Source organism: Oenanthe melanoleuca, chromosome 7 (assembly GCF_029582105.1).
Source record: "Oenanthe melanoleuca isolate GR-GAL-2019-014 chromosome 7, OMel1.0, whole genome shotgun sequence".
Taxonomy (NCBI): domain Eukaryota; kingdom Metazoa; phylum Chordata; class Aves; order Passeriformes; family Muscicapidae; genus Oenanthe; species Oenanthe melanoleuca.
Window position 1 is genome coordinate 34,860,186 of NC_079341.1, and position 19,573 is coordinate 34,879,758.

The 19,573-nt window shown below is 39.7% G+C and overlaps 1 long non-coding RNA gene across 1 annotated transcript; it reads right to left on the reverse strand.

The window, feature by feature from the left end:
* Nucleotides 1–798: 798 nt before the first annotated feature.
* On the reverse strand, nucleotides 799–19,429 carry LOC130255798 (uncharacterized). The gene is made up of 4 exons (XR_008840994.1): nucleotides 19,323–19,429; nucleotides 18,621–18,724; nucleotides 12,486–12,575; nucleotides 799–2,016 (listed from the first exon to the last, which is right to left on the reverse strand). It is a non-coding gene; the product is annotated as an uncharacterized LOC130255798 (long non-coding RNA).
* Nucleotides 19,430–19,573: the final 144 nt, after the last annotated feature.

Genomic DNA, 19,573 nt, shown 5'->3' on the forward strand with positions numbered 1-19,573 from the left:
CATCAAGGGGGGTTTCTCCATGCCTGGTGTCATGGGCAGGGAAGTGCAAGCCATAAGAAAACAGGAAAATCAGAGGTGTGAGCCCCTGTCATGGCATTCCCTCCCAGGACAATGTGGAACTGTGAGAAGGAAGGCCCAGGATGAATTCTGCAGTGCTGTTTGTCTCTGATCTCTCCCTGTCCTGCTGCTGCTTTGGGGTCATTTCCCTTTGGATACTGTTAAGTAGGCAAAGAATGGCTTAAAATGAAAATAAAACCCCTGAGCTGAAGACCAAGGTAGATTTTTTTGCACTGTGGACTGGCATCAATAAAATTGAATTTTTTAAGTGGTTCTAGTGATGCCAGCAAAGGGAAACCATGAAGTGAATATGGCCCTGACAAAATCCCTGACTGGGGCTGAATAATGTTCATCACCTCATTCTCCCAGCTCAGGGTGTCACCAGGGCCTGTAACACCTCCAGCTCCTGCAATCAGCCCTTTAGGATCTTCCTGAGCAGGAGTCTGTACCCTGAGCAGTGGTTTTGTGTGTGTTTTTAGGGTTTTTGTTTCACTTCAATAGCCACTGATGGTGATTTAAAAATCTATTCATGCTTTTGGCCTCGGCAATCTCCTGCAGCAGCGCATTCCCAAGTTTCATTCCCTGCTATTTAAGAACACTCCACGTTTGCATACTGCCTGTTTCTTGTAGATGAAAAAGGATGAAAAATGATGTTCTGTGCACCTTTCCCACACTATTCATGAATTCAGAGGCTCCCTCCATAACTCTGCATTTCATGTTCTCATCTCAGAGTGGAAAAATCCTAAAGAATTCAATCTCTCCTCACAGAGCAGTTGCTCCATAATTTTGATCACTGTGTGTGCTCACTGTGACATCTCAAGTTACTGTCTAAGCTTTGCAAGACCACGAGGCTGGTTTAAATAAACCACAGCTTTGCTGAAAAACAGAGTCACAGTTAAAAAGCAAATCATAATCACAGTTAAAAACAGGGTTAAAAGTTGCCTCTTTCATAAATACAAGGAAAAAGCAATGCTCACAAGTGACTAACAGCACTGTCATGATCTGTTGGTCCAAAGGTCTCTCTCTCATAGAAAAGTCTGTTATAAAAAGAATTTTTATGGTATAGAAAGTTATAAAAATATTCTCTCTCCCATGTGAGGAGGATGCTGTCCTTGTCTGTAACTAGGGAAAAGCAGCAGCTCCAGACAGGTAAACTCTGAGCAGTGGGAGGGTACAAATTCCCAGTGGAGAAATAGCACAGGGAGCACATGGGGCAGTAAATCAGCCCCTGAGCCTAAGGAGATCTCAGACAGGCAAAAAGCAGCAAGCTGGAACAGCTGTGCTCCAGGAAAAGCAGAACTAATGGATTTGCCACCTCCTGACTCCAGGGATCCCAGTACCTCTGGAGAGAACAGCAGGGCCAAACAGGGAAATGGGGAATTGTAAATTGATTTGCTAAACAAGATATAAACATCCAAAATGCTGCTTCATTTCAGTGCTAAATATGTTTTGCTCAGGAAGGAGAGTAGAGATGACTGAAATTAAGAGGAGAACTCTGAACTGGGCTGTGTTTCACACAGGTTTCCCAGACCTGGCACTGACCATTCTCAACAAAACCCACTGGATCTGCCTTTCCTTACTTTTATTTATCCCAAACACAGAGTGCAGCTCAGAGAGACACCCCAGACTCTGATGGACTCCTGGTTTTGTGTGGCACAGAGAGCAGGGCAGCTGTGCAGCCCCAGAGAAACACCAGGATCCCAGAGCAGCCATGGAAAAGGTGCTCAGGCACTGGAAGGGGCTGGGAACTGGGGCAGTCCCATCTCTGGTTGACCAAGGAATGAGTGCACATGGCACCTGCTGGAAATGGGATTGATCCCAGCTTGGATTCGATGCTCTGGGAGGTCTTTTCCAAGCTGGATGATTCTGGAATGTGCTTTCAGGGCTGGAGTGTGGATCTGGCAGCTCAGTGTGGCACTGCAGTGCCTGCCATGAGACATCCTCTGTTCCCAGGGGTGTCTGCAAAATAAAAGAGGATGGGTATTCAGCATGGAGTTGGAAGGTGAGAGGTACTGAGCAGAACAATTCTTACAGGAATGAGGAGCTGAGCAGAACAATTCTTACAGGAATAAGGAGCTGAGCAGAACAATTCCTACAGGAATGAGGAGCTGACCATGGCCAGTGCACGTCCTGCTGCACTCAGGGTAAATTCCACTGGAACTGTGCTGGGAGCAGAACTGGGCTAAGAATTCAGATTGCACAAATACAGCCCATAATAAGATAAATTTGGGGTTCAGCTGACTGACTGCCTTAAAAGATCACTGCTGGCTGGAGGTGTCTGCATTGCCACCTTTATTCTCCCTAAAACCTATCACAAACTCTCTGTCACACAGCTTGTCAGGTAAATGGTCTCTGATCCATCCCTGTCACAAAGGTCCAAGTTCCCTTATAGTCAATACACTTCCAATATGTCAATAATTCACTTTAACCTCAGCCATTTGACAGAACTGCATTTAAAACCTCTTATGTGAAGCTTTGTCATGAGTTTTTCAGTTGTAAATGTCTCCTTCTGTATAACTCAAGGCCAAAACTGGCTTTTTTTTTGTTAAATTAGAACTTCTTTTCATTCCAAAGAAGATTTTTCTTGAAAAGCTATTTGAGAAAGAAAAGCTTCCTCACAGTGAGAAAAAAAATAAATAAAATGGTGGTTTTAAATCAAGAGATGAAAGACTCAAAAATCCCTGAACAGTTCAAATTCACAAACTGAACTAAACTCTGAAAATGCACAGAGGGATTTATTCCAGATTGGCACATATGCTAGAGGAAATTAAGATTTATTTATGATAATGAAATTAGTAAAAGAAATAAGCAAGAAAAAAAGGAAGGGAATCAGTACTAAATTTACTGACATTTGACTAAGATCTATTTAAAGTGCTCTCACAGAAACCATCAAGTTTCAATCAATTTTATTGCAACTGTTCTCATGAAGAATGTTTGATGAGTGTAAATCCATTTAGACACCAACATTATTTATTTTCATGTTGATCAAAACCAATATTCAGGATTTAACAAGTCTCCAAGATAGAGCCAGTTAGGTAATGAAATTGATCATAAAAGTTTATTAATTTGCAGTTGTGATCAGGAAATGGGATTCAAATGAACCAGCTTAAATTAATTTCAAAATCTTCTCTTGCCCAACCATTAAATAAATTTTTAATGTGTCTAAAAGACTGTAAGTATTAAGATATGGTAAAAAAATTCAAGCTGAGCATTTCTGTCTACCAGCAGTACATATTTCAGAATTGACATTTTCCTTTCCTCTTCTATTCATCCATTTTAAGCAGAAATCACAGCTGAAAACAGCTGAGTCAAATATATTTTATTTGGTCTGTAATGAGCATTTTTAAATGCTTCCCTGACTGTTCCCAATAAATTACTTTGTAATTAGACCATTGAATTTGGAGTTGATTTGCCAATATCTGTGTGGATCACAGGACATGGTGGTTTTTATCAAAATTGCCTGAGATAAGGAGCACAGCAGGTTTCTGTTGCTGTGTCTTCTGAATTCAGGTGGGGTGGAATCCTTAAATGTTATCAAAGCACTCCCAGTTTGCTTTGAAATCTAAGCAACCTAAAAATAGGCTGAAAGAGTTTCTGGAAGAAGGAAAGTGTGGAGTAAACCTATTTCAAAACAGAGTTTTCCCAGCAGAACAAATAATCTCTAAGGCAGGAGATGAGGGATGTGAAAAAGGGAGATGTGCCATTAAAAAAAATCTTTATTTTATACTAAACAAGGTGTTTTGCAAAAGTATCCTTTTATAAAAGACACAGGGATTAAAAATAATCAGTTCTGCCAATGTTAACCTATTTTTAAATTCTATTTATTTGCTGTGTGTGCTATCATTGTTCACTTGAAGTAGCTTATAAAGACACATAACAAAAAATAGCATTATAATATTAAATTAGTAATTGATCAGCAGATACATGGGATTTTCTTCTCAGGTTACCACTGATTTTGAACCAGATACAGTTGTACTACTGGATTTATTACAGGAAAGACTGTGGGAACTCTGAGGTTCCAAAAGCCTCCCAGTGTGGGAAGTTCTGTGTCCCCATGTCCCAGAGGCTGCTGGGTGCAGCAATTCTGTGCTTCCAAAGGATCTATTCTCAGCGGACATTGAGATGGCCTCAGTTGTGGCCTCATCCCATTAACTCCATTTGTTCTTCCTCATTTTTTGGGGTGAGGATAATTGCTCTGCTTCCCAGGCAGTGCAATAGTCCCTTCCTAAATAATCCCACAGAGGCAGACGAGGAGAAGAGAAGCAGCATTAATCAGAAGGAGGTGAAATGAGTGGAATTAGCACAAAATAGTCCAAAATAGAAAAGCTCTAGACCACAAGATGAGACTTGTTTCATTAGCTATAAGTAGCACCATGTGTAGGAGCATATAAAGTGTGGCTACATTTCAAATATAAAAATATTACCATGAGGCTTCTCCCTCCCACTCTATTATACTCTCCAAGAGAAAAGAGAGTAGGTAGACAATGAAATTCTTAGTTCACTGCCAAGAATTCCAGTGCAAACAAATTATCAAGAGAATCAGGTAAGAATAATGATGTGATATTGATAGAGAAAGCAGGAGCTCCGTATAAATTAAAGTTTAAAATAAACTGTGGAGTGACAGGAGGAAAAGGTAAAAAGGCAGCAGAGAAAAAGCTCAGTGCTTTGACAGAGGGAAGGGATGGACACAGTGCAGGCTCTCTCCTCCTTGGATAACAGCAGCAGCAACACAAGTCTCTCCTCATGGAAAAAAAAAATCAAGGATTTCAGCAGCAAGTAGTTCCTGATTGCCAAAATTAGCCACTTGGAAAATAGAGTCTCTATTATCTTCGGTGAGCAGTGGAGAGCAGAGAGGGTGACTGTGCTGTTTCAGAGTTTGGGATTGGAGCAGCTCAGTCCGGTTCCCGTGGCTCCTGGGAATATTCCCGGCGGCTCCTGAGCTGAGCACACCAGCAGAGGTATTTTTACCCTGCCTGGCTTACTTTCCTTCCCAAGGTTATCCAGTGTGAAGTGATCAGGGCTGAAATCCCAATTCTCCTCCTTGAGCAGTCTCAGGGATGGTTTCCATTGACCTACTTTTCCTCCTCCTGGATACTCCTGTGCTTCTCAGTTCCTTCCTCTGCTGGATGGGATTGAAATCTGCAGGGAATTCCCAGGGAATGCAGCCCCTCTCACCCACCAACATCTACTCATTCTGATGGAAACCTACCTAGGAAGAAACTTGATCCTTCCCACAAAGAGATAAAGGAATAGTCCAGGGAAATCTGCCAAATTATAAATTATGTGTTGATTTGTTTGGTCATAAATTCAAATTTCAGCAGTTCTCTGAATTTGTTAAAGCATTGGACAGAATCACATTAAATCCATTTAGTGACAATTGGATCAGGAGACCCAAGGAATTCCAAAGAATCATTGTTGAAAGTGAAAATAATTACAAGAGAATGAAAAAATTAAGGAAGAATATGTTTACCAACACACTGAATGTGCTTCCACTTAAAGATGCTCCAAGATGAAAAGTCAAGCACTTGAATAAAAAATTTCACTAAAACTCCTGAAGATGTGAACAGAACTGATGTAAATGTTTTATATTATTTTCCCACTCAAAAAAAAAAAAAGTCTGCCTGGTTTTCAGCTCTACAGATGGTTTTTCATACAGAGAAAAGTAAAATTGGATTTAGCACTGGCCTTCTTTCTTATCAAAAGGAATTATTGGAAGTGAAGTTGAGCCATTCTTCAAGGAAAAAGGGGAAAATAACAAAAAAAATATTTTTTGTATATGTAATGTACAGGTCTATATGTACATGAAATTAACCACATGCAAACTAAAGAAAAAAAAAAAAACACATTATAACCAGAGGGAAAAAAAAGGTTCTAAAATTCTGATGACTTCAAGACTTTACACACCTTAACATGACTATGTAGAAATTGGTAGCTCCCAAAACCAAAATTTCTGTTATTCAAAGAAGACCTGAACTAGATTTCATAAAATCAGGAGGATTTTGTTAAGATTCCTTCCCTCTGTTTTATTTTGTACATGTTATTTTATTGTGTATTGGGGCAGCATAACTGTTTCTCAAATAAAACAAACAACCAATGATTAAAACGTCTTAATCCTCTGTGTCAGCAAAGATATCAGTAATTTTGTTATAAATGTCTTAGAACTCATGGAAATTAATGCTATAAAGAGTCTTCCTAAGCAGAGGCTGCACAATAATAAAGTTACATAGATTTGTCAAAATGGATTCTTGAGCATTTACACTATAATTACCCTTTTCCAAATAAAAATGTACCATATTATTAATGGTTTACACCTCTGGCCTCCCATGCAATTAGAGAGCACTACAAGACTCCACAAGATTTATTTAACAGCCCCAGAAATTGGTTTTTGGGAGTGTCCTCACCCCACCCAGGGATGTTCAGGTGAAGTTTTCTCCCCCTCTGTGTCCATGCCATGGTTTGTTTTGGAGGAGTTACACTTTTGTGATTCTTTAAGCTCTTTACAGCTCCCTCATCTCATTTGCACTGCTGGAGATCTTTAAACCCATTCTCTTCATAGTTAAAAACAAGTAACAAGATTAGGCTGGGAGCCAAGGAAATCAACCCTGTGCCAACCAGGCTTGGAATTCTAATTAGTGCATCATTTGTATTAATTTCCATTTTCCACCATAAGGACAATATTATCACTTCTGTGATTGTATCAGGGCTGGAATTATTGATCCCAGCAATGGATTGCAAGAGAGAAACCATAAAATGCTATCCTAACAGCACAGCTTGGGAGAAGTTATTCAGACAAAAATATATATTAATCTAAAAGTGCTTCATAAAAAAGTAAAAAGAAGAGATCCTTTTGCTCTTCTTTCCTTTAGCCAGAAGAATTTGATAAACAGGAGTATGCACAAGGGTATTTATGTCCTAACCTAGTAAAAGGTCTTTTAGTGGGCTTGGAATTTGGCATTTGGTTAAATTTTCAGGTTTAAATTTCATACCATCATGTGAGACATAACAGTGAGACATTAAGCAAAGGAAGTTATTTGGTGAGTGATCTCTCCAGAATCCAACAAGATATCAGCCTGAACAAGAAAAGAATACATTTTAAACCCAAAACATATATTTTTATGAGAATTTGAATACCCTGATGAACTTCCAAGACAATTCTGTGACTTAAATCACAGGTAATGAATCACTCTCTTGTATTGGAGAGTTTGGAAAGCATGCACTGAAATAAATACTAAAAACACACTTACAGCACTAATTCAACAAACTACAACTAGTGAAATGAAAATAATATTCATATTTCAAACAGAAAATTGCCTAAATATCAGTATTATCAATGCCTGGGTATCCTCACTGAAACTTTTGTTATTCTTTGCAAAATAAACTTAACATAAACCAAACAAAAGTGAATGTGTTTATCCCATTCTATTTACCACAGCAGAATCATATATGAACATGGATCTCCAAGTGTGAAAACACTTTTGGTGCATGTTCTAGCAGTTGTTTTGCTATGGAGATGATATTTTTTTTCCATATAGAGACAAACACAAAAACTGAAATTATAAAATCCTTTGAAGTTCACTATCCTAGAAAAAAAATCAGCTATGGTTCAAAACTTTCATGAGATTATTAATTGTGCTTTGAGTGATAGGTGTAGAGTTCAAATCATATCTCTATGTGACAAAAACTGGCTGAAAAAACAATTCAGTTTTTCATAGGATATCACAAAATTATTTCTCACTTCTGAGAATTTAAATACTTTTCATCTCTGTGACAGAGCAGGTTAAAAAATTTTGTGAAAGGAAGAAATTTCCTATAAAAACCCATGAAAAAATAAAATTGAATATTTTAAGAACTCATTTCTGTCCTATGCCCCCAGGCTGGATGGGATTTGGAGCATCCTGGTCTATGAAGTGTCCTTAACCCTGATAGGGATTGGGATTGGGACTGGGATAGGGATTGGTATTGGGATTGGGATTGGGATTGGGATTGGGATTGGGATTGGGATGAGATGGGATGAGCTTTAAGGTCATTTTCTTTCCAGATTCCTGTGCAGAACTTCCCAGGTTCTGGCAGCCAAGTGGGAAATGCAGATGGGAACTTGTTGCTTTAGGCTAAAATCAAGCCCAGCTGTAACAAAACCTTTTTCAGATGTTTTTCAAGCCTTTCAGAATTTATAAAGCTTTGGTTGGTGTTTTACAAGGCTCAGTTTCATTTAAGAAGTTAATTTCTATTTTGGAATACTCTGGAAGAAAACCGTCTGAGAGGAACTTGATTCTCCCCAGAAGTTTTTTGCCTCTGCAGCTCTTGTGAACACTGAGCAGAGCAATCTTACATTTTAATGTCTTCAGAACTAGGAAAGTTCCTTCCCCAGGAAAATATGATTGATTGTTACAATGACAGTAATTGCATTTTAGTAAAAGTAACCATTATGGTAATTTTCCTCCAGAAAGAGACATTTAACTAACTTAAGTAACTTGTTACTTTTCAACACATTAACTTTGACAAATTTAACATTACAAACGTACAGAGTTCACAGCCACAACAACGTGCATCACTTAGGGAGTGTGCACACTTTTTATTTCTATATATCAAGCAGTGTTTCCAAATAGGAGATGCTAAAAAAACTGTGCATACATAACACAGCATTAATTAAACTGTTAAGAGCATCTCTAGCACATCCAGTGCCAAGTCTCCTGTTGAAAAATCCTGCCTTCCAAGAAGCAAACTTCTACCAGCACTTCACTTCAGGGATGCTTCCCAAGCACCTCTTGAATCCCAACCTCACCCCCAGAACTCTGCACTCTGAGACAGCTCCTGCATTTTCTCCAACCTGGCATTTATAAACATTTCATGGCACTCAGATTGTAGCAACTTATTCAAAGTGTGGTTTCTGAGAATTGAGAATTCCATCCAAAAATAATTTAAGCACCCAGAGTTTGTTTCATGCAACTTCACGAGTTAAAATAAAAATGCTCTGCCTTTGCTTTAAAGATAATAATCATTACTTGTTCTTTAAAGGCATTCTGAACTGGAGCTCAGTGAATTTCCATACTACTGAGCTTTTCTACACTAGAAAAGAACTGAAATTAATCTGGATTCAAATTTCATTTTTAAGAAATTTCCTTTAAATGGAAATATCAAAAATTTGAATTTCAATCCAACAGATTTAAAATTTTTACTTCACATTTCTTACTTCTTTGAAGAAACAGATTAAGTATTTAGCTGGGACAGTCAATGGGTTTACCTCCCTCTTACTTAAAGATCCCAGTCATATTTTTAAGGAAAATAACACAGATGCTACAAGATGGAGGAGAGACCAGAGAAAATTGCAGTGGGTTAAGAAATAAGAAGAATATTAATCTGTACTATCTCAAAGTCTTCTGAACTGCTTTTTCAGCAGCAACCTTCCAGATCATTTTAGAAAAACTCTCAATTTTTCTTTTTTCTTATTTTTCACTTTATTTTTAACTTAAAAGAACTTAACCATGTAAATTGGTCAATGATTTTCTTGGCTCTTATAACCAAAAGCAATTCTTAGGTTGCAAGATCTTCCTGAAAGAAAAGCCAGAACTCCTGCATAGTCAGAATGGATTGGAAATTCACACAGTTCAAGGAATTTTAATTCCAGTGTTTTCAGGGTGTGGTGGAGCCCCCATCCCTGCAGGGAGTTAAGAGCTGTGTGGATGTGGCACTTGGGGACATGGGGCAGTGATGGACTCCATGACCTTGGAGGGTTATTCTAGCTTCAGCAATTCTATGATTTTATAAGATTAAAATCTTTCCACTCCTGCTCATCATCAGAATATTTGTGAAAACCTCAAAATTGGTTTGGTTGTTCAGAGCTGAAGTGAAATCAGGGATAAGTCAGTGACTGCCACACAAACAGCCAGAACCCAGGACACCCGGTAGGAGCTGACTGCCATCCCACCATGGAATTTTGTCAGATTATTTTTGTAACACAGTGTCCTAGTTACTGTTAAGAAGAGGAGGAAACTTCCAGTTTAGACAGAATTGGCAGTCGACCTCTATAATTAGTCCTTTATCTTTCCCATGTCTCCTGAATGACACAAAGCAAACTCCACACCTGAATTTTGCTTGGCAGGGTGCAGAGTTAATTCTGCAATAATAGCTAGGAAATGGAGGTGTCCTTGAGGTGCACAGGTGATGCTTCACTCAGTACAACTCTGAATAATGTCTCCATCTTTGACCTAATGTTTAAGAACCTCCACAAACAAACCCATCAACCAGGGCTGTAGTGTCACTTTTCCTGCCCATGACCACAAACTGCCTGTTCCCTGTAAACAAAGTTCTGTGCTTCTGTGTCTAACAACAAAATAAATGTAATTTGGGATGAGCAAACCCCTGTAAATCCTTGTAATCCAAGGATAAAGCACTTGTGAAACTCAGAGATTATTTTAGCAGAGTTTTGAGAAAATGAGCTGCTTCAAGTGTCAGATTTTAGCACTGACAAATCACCCAACTCCCGTATTTTCCTTCCATTGTTTTGTTTCATAAATACTGACTGGAACTACTAATACACAAAGTATCTGCTGTGAGAGGATAGAAAAATATTTCAGAGGGTGTGGGAACATGTTTTGCTTAGAAACAGTTTGGATCACAGAAGATACAACTGGATGGTTTTAAGAGAAAATTGGTTAAAGGCAGGCAGGTGATGGAGACAAAATTAGTCCAGGGTCACAGCCTGGGTTGTCTCCAAGGTGTGCCTTGGGAGTCAGGGCATAAAAATATGACCATTAATCCTCTTGCAGAATCTCTGGCTGTTTAACAAGAAGCCACAGTTTAAACTGCAATTCCTCAAGCCCTTTAAAAACCAGCCCTTGCAACAAAAAAGCAGCTCCTGGTTTTCTTCACACACTTGTTGTGGTCTCAGCCCCAGGAAGGTGCAGACCTTCAGGCCAGCATAAATATTGGAGAGGCTGGGGAGGAGGTGAGCTCAGAAAGGAGTTTAGAGCTGATGGTTTTGGCTTCTTGGCTGGGCTGGTTTTAACCCAAATCAGTTCCCCAATCAATTAAATGTGCAGCTGCAAGAACATTTGTGCAGGGCAGGGCAGCATCTCTGGCTTATGCTGGCTTAAAGTGTTTGTGGAAGTGCAGCAGGAGTGTAACTGAAGAGCTGCTATAGTCTAACATTGCCAATAATCCACAAATGCCATTCCACAACACAGGAATAGTTAAAGCATATAAATGGCCTGGCCATGTGCTTGGCAGTGGGGCCTAACAGAGGAGAGCTTAGAAATTGCTGTAACAGCTTGAAAAATATCTGAGTTTTGAGGTAACTGCTTGTTCCAAGAGCAAGGACACAATTCTGCTTCCCAGGCTGGTTCATCACAGGCTGCTGGAGGAGAAATGTGCTGGGCAGAATGCACAGAGCAGCTCCTGGGGGGGAGCTGGGACTGTCCTGGGCCATGTCCCCACCTCCCTCAGCCCAGCCTGTGCTGCCATCACAGGATCCCTCACAGCCTGACTCTGCCTCTTACCTTCTCTTCATCAGCCACTTTGAAACCTTTCTGCTTCAAATCCCCATAATGCCCCCAAAGCAGCAGAGAATCCAACTGAGGCAGCAGCAGAAGCACCAGAATCCATTTGGAAATGACACTCCCATTTTTCACTACTACTTTATTATAATATCAACACAAGCCATAGACACTCTGACTGCTGTTTTTGTATAATTTCACAAAAAGTTGGACTGGACATGTGCAAATCCATATTTATTGTCTCTTAACCTGGAAGCCCAAGCTCAGTGCCTCAGTATATCCAACATTTTCTACTCTGTCTGAACACTTTCTCTTCATTTCTATATTGACATAGAAATCCTACCATAAGTATTACTCCAAATATTGAAGCTATTTATAATGGAAAATAATGTAATTACATTCTAGATAAATTTTTTAAAAACACATCTTTATCTGGAACAAATCTCAAGTAGAATCTAATAACAATCTGTAATAATCTAATAATTAGATTCTCAAGTAGAATCTAATAATAATCAAGTAGTAATCTAATTATAATTTGAACAATAATATAGAGGAAAAATCACCTGTAAACATAACAGACATATGTAATATATTGTGCTCATCCCACTGAGTTTTTCTCAGATAACAGCTTTCATAGATAACAGCATGCTATGATTTTAAAATAATAGTTTTTTTAAAAAGTAATTTCAATATTTTGAAGCTTGTTTGTTAAACATTTGGCAATAAATATTTAATGCAGACAGGATTCTTCCAGGTAGTATGGATGGAACATCCAGCCACATCTTAGTGCTCCCCTCCAGCAGCACAAAACAAACATGGCTCAGGCAACTGCCTCATATTTTAATGATAATAAAACTTGGAAACCAGTATAGATTGGGACTATTGGTTGTAACAGATCATTGAAATAAAAATATTAATCAAAAAGGGAAAGCCTACCTGCTCCCATTAAACTTGGCAAGGGATGTGGTCTGAGCTTTAACAATTCTGAAAACTCAGCAGGACCTGAGCAGTCAAACCTGGAGCATCCTTAGGAGAAAAAAAAAAAAAAGGTCAAACTAAGTAGTGCCATGCACAATTCCAAAAGAAAACCTGATCTTTCAACCCAAATTGCAGCCAAGCAACTGTTCCAGAGGAATAAGCCTCCAAACCCATGGGAATGTCTCTCCTGGGAGCTGTTTAAGCTTCCTTAATGCTCTTAATCCACCTTGATATTGAACTGCCAGACACTCTGGCACCCACCTTCCCACTTCCAAATAGCTGCTCAAGTGCTGGAGCCTTTTTCTTCCCCTCAGTGTAGATCCTGACAGCTCTAGGACACAAATTAACCAAGTTTTACCCAACTGTTCTTGTGGCCTTCCACCTCTCTGGAAGTGAAAACCCTTGGTGAACTTTGTGAAAAAGCAAACCATGTTTTGGTGCTGGTTAAAAACTCCAGGATCTGTGTGTGTGCCCTTCAGTTTCTCTGTCTCTCCACATGAAACAAAAATACTTTTCCCCTTGCAGTTTCATGAAAGTTAATTAGTTGATATTACTAAAACTGGGTGCATGCACTGTGTATCACTACAAAATTAGAAGTACATTTTCATTGCCTAAAGAATTTCAAGGCAAAAAAAAAAAGAAAAGAGAAATGAAAACCAGAAAGGCTGATGCTGTGTACAAAAGTTTCTAAGCAAATGGAAAAAAAGGTTAAATTTTGTTCCTTTTAAAACAGCTTGAATTGAAAAAACTTCTCACTCTAGGGAGTAAACAGAATTTTGCCATCTCATATATTAACATTGTCCATCTGAATTGGAATTATTATAAAATAATCTGCAGATGAATTAACTCCAAAACTATTCAGCAGAAGAAGCTGGAGCAGGATTTAGCTCCCCAGTGGCCTGAACAATGGGTATTGTTCAGCAGGCTGGGATGTTCTGCTGGTTGCAGGAGAAAGATTCTGGGTTTGAATTTACAGGATTTAAAACCCCTGGAATGGCTCAGCCCATCCATCTTGTCAGAACACAATCACCAGAGAGAAATGTTCCAGCTGGATTGTCCTCATGAAAAAAGGAGTGGGCAGATATTAGGGGTTTCCTGAGAGACTTCCAAGCCTAGAAACTTGTCCTTCTGAAAACCTGAAATAGGTCAAATTTGGGAACCTTCCATACTATTTCCTATGAAACCTGTAAGGTGCCAGATTTTCAGGAATTACAGCACTTGGGGAGAGGTATTATTTCTGTCACAGTGAACAGGAACAAAGGGGTGCCTGAGCTGCTGTTGGCAGGATTATTTTAATGCTACTTAAATTCTGTGCAGAAATTATGAAATCCCTAAATCAGGGATTATGGGCTGCCACCAAAACACACTGACTTGGACCAATTCCCACCCATTGTCCCAGAGTCACACCTTTGACTTCATCAGGATTCCTGCTCCATTCCCACAGAACTGCCTCTAACAAAGGCTTCAGATAACAGCAGGAGCAGCAGCAGCTACATTTCTTTGAAGGAAATGGGCCTCATATCATATTTCAATCATTTTCCTTTGCAGAAAATCTTTATTAACATAAAAGTGCTGCCTCTGGAAGCAGGACAACTGCTTGTGCCATGCCATGTGTTTGTAAGGGTTAATTCTACACACTTATCAGCAATATAAATTATAAAATCCTTACCAGCTTGTCCATTACTATGGATCTTCACCTTTCATTTTTAAAATTCCAAATGGCAAATTTTCTAATGCAATACTCATGGATTATTTGATAAATACTTGGCTTCCTGTTACCATCCCTTTCTGAAGCAGGTTAGTCACATTCTGAAACCTCAACTTGTGGGTATTTTAGCAAAACCAGTAACTAATATCTGAGTCCATCCATCTGAACCTTCCAGAATTCCACTTTCCATTATCATGCTATAATAACACTGCAGGAAACTTTATTATTATCTGTTGAACCAAAAACTGACATTCTTCATTTGTCTTCCCCAGCTCTCATCTTCTCTGTGACATCTATCTGAACCAAAAAGTACTTCCAGGAATGTTCTCCTTACTGAGGTTTTAAATTACCAAAGAATCAGCCAGCTCTTCTGATTCCACCCTTCAGAAAGCTTCTAGGATATTTTGAATGACACCAGAAGTAATCACAGCTATTCATGTATTTGTATTTCAAAACAACCAGGAGTCATATTGACACAATAATTCTAAAGAGCACACAACTGAATACTCTTAAGATCTGACAATCTCTCCACACTTGGCCACTTCACACTCCTACTTTTTATGACTATTTAATTACAAATTGTTGGTCTAAAATACTTAAATCTTCATCAACAAATATATGTATAAAGCCTTTCAAAGGCAGTGCAAAAGATCCTTAAAATCTGCTATCACTGTCAGGACGCTGTAGCAAAGAAACAACAAACACTTGTCACATATTTTAAGAATCCTTCAAAAATAACGTTGAAAACATGACAATGTTGCAGAACTTTTGCATTCTGTGATGAATACAGAGTCAGTTTATAACTGAATATATAAATTATGGTGTATTCTGAGAAGGAAAATCTCAACACAGACCTGGAGAACCTTGTTTTCATAGCACAGACTGGGATTTTAGGAATTCAGCTTGGACTCTTCACAGCACTCACAAAAAAAAAGATTCTACAGTACAAATGAGGACTAGAGAAAAGTATCCAGAAAATCCAATTTTGCTGGGAAATATGGATGAAATCATAGCTGATAAATGCCACAGTGATAAAATCCTGTGACACAAGGTGCCCCTAAGAGGCAAGGAGTATCTGAAAGGAACCAGAAGCTCCAGAGGGATGGGCTCTTCTGACAAGACTCTGCAAATCCTAGAAAGAAACATCCCTGCCTCCTCCAGGAAAATAGATTGGCTAGTTTGGAAACCCTGTTTTAAGAAAGCAAAAGACTGGATAATAGGTTAAAAAGTAAAAGCAATCCTTGGTTTAAATGTAGCCTTTAAAGAAACAACTTGGTGAAGTTTGTATCAAAGTTAATTTCTGTAATATTTTGTATCTTTCTTTTTAAACTTGAGGTGGGGAAAAATCCCTGCTGGTGTGGGGTCTACAGGCTCCAGGAGTTTAATTGAAAAGGGAATTTGTTACACACAGAGACTCACTACAAAAACAACTTTGCAGAGCACATCCAGCCAAATCACTGTCACAGCTCATGTGAATAAAATGATTCCACTTTAGCCCAGCACCAAAACAGGGTTGTGATTTCAACCTGCATTTGAATTTGTGGATTCAACAACTACATCTAAAATTTTTAAGTTTGATTTAAAACATTAAAGGAGAATATTTTGATGGTCATCTATATTGCCCCAACCCAAAAGCATTGTGGAGGCAAGCTGTGGATTTCATTTCAATTCATCAGCAGCATTTAAAATGTTTATTAATTCCACATTCTCTCAAGTTTTCAAGTTGTGCTACTCATATAACTGTAAAGTATCTCAATAGTTTTGGAACAAAGCAAAAAGTGCAAAATAATTCATTATTTTGTAGGAATTTTATTATTTGTCCACAGGAAGAGAAATTTGTATTAAAAATCTTTAGGATATGATGAGTTTCACATAATTCATGCATATGAAAGTAAAAATACTTTAAGGCAGTTATTTACCTTTTCTAAAATGAAATTATTTAGGCTGTCATCCAGCACTTTTTTCTTAAAGGAAAGTGAAGCTGGCTGAATAAAGAGGGCAACCCTGGGAGAGATTAATTTCTTGCCATTTTGGTCCTTTTTTTTTTTCATTTGGTTATGTAAGGACAGTGCCTGAATGGGGTCTTCTCTTCCTCCAGAGTTTCAAAGAGGGAATGACTTAGACCACAAAGAAAGATGAAAGAGATAATGACAAGGATTCTCTCTGTTGGTGCCACTCCTGATATTAGAAACCCTGTGGTTCTCATTTTGCATTCAGAAATGCTTCTCTAGGTGTTCTGAATGAGTTCTGCACAAAAACTCCTTTCCTACCACATTGGGTTTTGTGTTGATTCACTGCTAAGAGTGGGAACAGCAAAGGCACAGCTGAAATCCTCAATTCCTAGCAGTGCTCCAGAGAGAAAAATGAGACATTGCTGGGTTTTAACTCTCCTCATTACTCCCTAGAAGGAAAAGTTATATTTGTGTTGCCTCTAGGCAAAGTCCCATCCCACATGAACAAAAGACTGAAGCTAAGATCACATCCATTTCATCTCCTCCTGCTCTCCACAGATGCTTAAGTCCCTGACACTGTGTCTTCAGTGCTCATATGTCACAGTAAATGATTCATTAAAAATGCAGAGACAGATTGATCTTGGAAGGGGGGAGAAAAAAAAAGATCTGGAGTTTAAGGCGAAAGGAAAATAAAAATGAGGAGCCAAAAGGTGAAAAAGGGAAACACCCCCAAAATTCACATGAGAAAGACATTTAAAAATAAAGAGGAGACAGCAACTGTGCTGACATTTAATGTGTCTGCTTGGGATAAAACTCATCCTTTTACTAGCAATAAAACAACAGCCTAGCCCTAAGTCCTTGAAGCATTTTGCATCAAGTACCTCATAAAAACAGTTGGCAATTTCTCCTAAGGTCTGTACAATATCTACACCAAACTACTCTTTTTTTTTTTTTTTTTTTTTTTTTTTTTTTTTTTTTTTTTTGGTAGTGTAATTAAATGGGACCAAATATCCAATGCAAGGAGGGAGAGCTCTCTGATCCCAGCCACCAACACCCATCCTAATTCCCAGAGCCCTGGCCATGCTCAAAAGTGGGAAGGGAAAGGCAGGAATGAGCTCTACTCATGATTCCTGTGGTGCTGATAAACAGGTGATTGACAAGACTAACCCCAGAGAATGAGTGTGCTTGGAATATTTCCTGGATGGCCAGAAGGATTTGCTCTGCCAGAGGAATCCTGCAAGCAAAAACCAACCCAAGCCTGAGGATAATAAGCTCCTTGAGTAAGAGACATGACATCCATGCAAATTTTCTTATGCAGGTGGCACATTTCTTCTATTTTTATAAAAAAACAATTGGTAAAATAAAAATATGGACCATAATTTACATTCTTTCAGAAAAAAACAAACAAACAAACAAAAAAAAAAACCAAAAAAAAAAAACCAACAAAAAAAAAACAACTTAGCCAAACCTCTGCAATGGGAAGTACATATATAAATATATATATTCACACACACACCAGCAATATTTTTAGCTATGATTTCCTACTCATGTGGCAACATGACCAGGCTTCTGAAGAAGCTGAGCCAAGTGAAAACACAACCTGCAGAACAGGTCATGTTTAAATATTCTGCTATTGAAGAATATTAAAAACTACAGATTAAGTAGGAGTGTTGTAACACTTAACATTAATTAATGCTTGTAAATCATTCTGAAATACTTGGATAAAAGATTGCATAAAAGGTGTTGCCACATGTCTTGATGCTTCAAGATGTGCACAAGCCCTGACATCTTATTTTGTGTTTGGGATGTTCCAAATCATAAAAAAAAAATAAATGGTCACTGGGTGGATTTAATGCTGGGAAGTGTTGGGACATGACAGAGATACACAAAGGATGTCTGATTAAGGACTCAAGCAGACATCTCAATGTAAAAGAACTGAAGTAGATCAATTTCTTGGATCCTGGTGGGTCACCAGGTCTAGTTACTGATCTGTGAGTTAGAGCTTAGCAATGATACTAAGCCTTGACTTGGCTGTATATTTATAAAGGTGAAATATAGATATTTTTCCTTCCAGTCTAGTACCACAAACTATTCACATCTCCCAAAAAAACCTCTTAGTCCATGCCACCAAACAGTTTGAAAAGGAATCTGGAATCCTATCTGGGGCTGGTGAACAGCATAACCAGTTCTCAGAGAACTTGGTACTTGTTGCTTGTGCAATTAGAGGTGTTCATAGAATACAGAAATTAAAGGCCAACACTATGGCACTTGTGCTTTCCCACATGGATGCCCAGATTTAAGAGCCAAGTCTTCCTTTTTATCCAGAGACAAGAGATGTATTTTATGGCATCCATTATTTAAAAAAAATAAAAATAAAAATAAAGATGTAAGGAGTGACAGCAAACTCATGAAGGAGCAGAGCCAATTAATTACCTGAACAGGACATGCTGGGGAGGTAGAGCCAGATGTTAGTGGTGCATCTCACCTGGAACTGGGGCCATAAACACTCCAGGTGCCTTCCAGTACCTCAGGAGAGCCTACCAGAAACACAGAGAGAACAGCATGGAGTGACAGGGCAATGGGAGTGGATTCAAGCTTAAAAGAGGGCAGGATTCAATTATATGGGATATTGGGAGGGAATTGTTCCCTGTGAGGCGGGGGAGGCCCTGGCACAGGGTGCCCAGAGAAGCTGTGGCTGGCCCTGGATTCCTGCAAGTGTCCAAAGCCAGGCTGGATGGGGTTTGGAGCAGCCTGGGACAGTGGAAGGTGTCCCTAACAAATGAGTTTTCAGGTTCCGTCCAACCCAAACCAGTCTGTGACTCTGATTCTGTGCTGCAGCAGCAGCGGTGCTCCTGAGCAACGTGCCCACAGCAGAGATCACCACAGCAGCTCTCAGCTGCACTACCTGTAGGACATTTTCAGGGACATTTCAGGCTGGGCCGGGGATGAGGTAGAAGAACAGGCCAATTTTGACTCCCCAGCCTCACAGCACGATGTACACGTTACACCGTTGTGACCCCTCCCGGCCAGGTCCCACCGCGTGGCTGCCGGCAGTGCTTTGCCTCCATCACCGGAGCCTGGGAGCACAGCACAGGCCCCCCGACACCTCGAAGGAGCCCCGCGAAGGTGAATTACCGCCGCCGGGGGGTCGGGGCGGAGCGGGGCGAGGGCGCCGGAGGGGCCGCGCCCTGAGGGGCGGGAAGGGCGGGCGGGAGCGCGCCCGTGAGGCGGCGCGCGCGGGCCGGGGGGGCGGGGCCAGCGCGGGGGAGCGCGCTCCGCCCCGCCGCCGATAGGAGGGGCGAGAGGGGGTGGGCGGGGCTAAGCGGCAAATACCGCGTGGTGATTGGGTGATGCTTCTGTCAATCCGGGGCGGCCGCCGCGGCCGT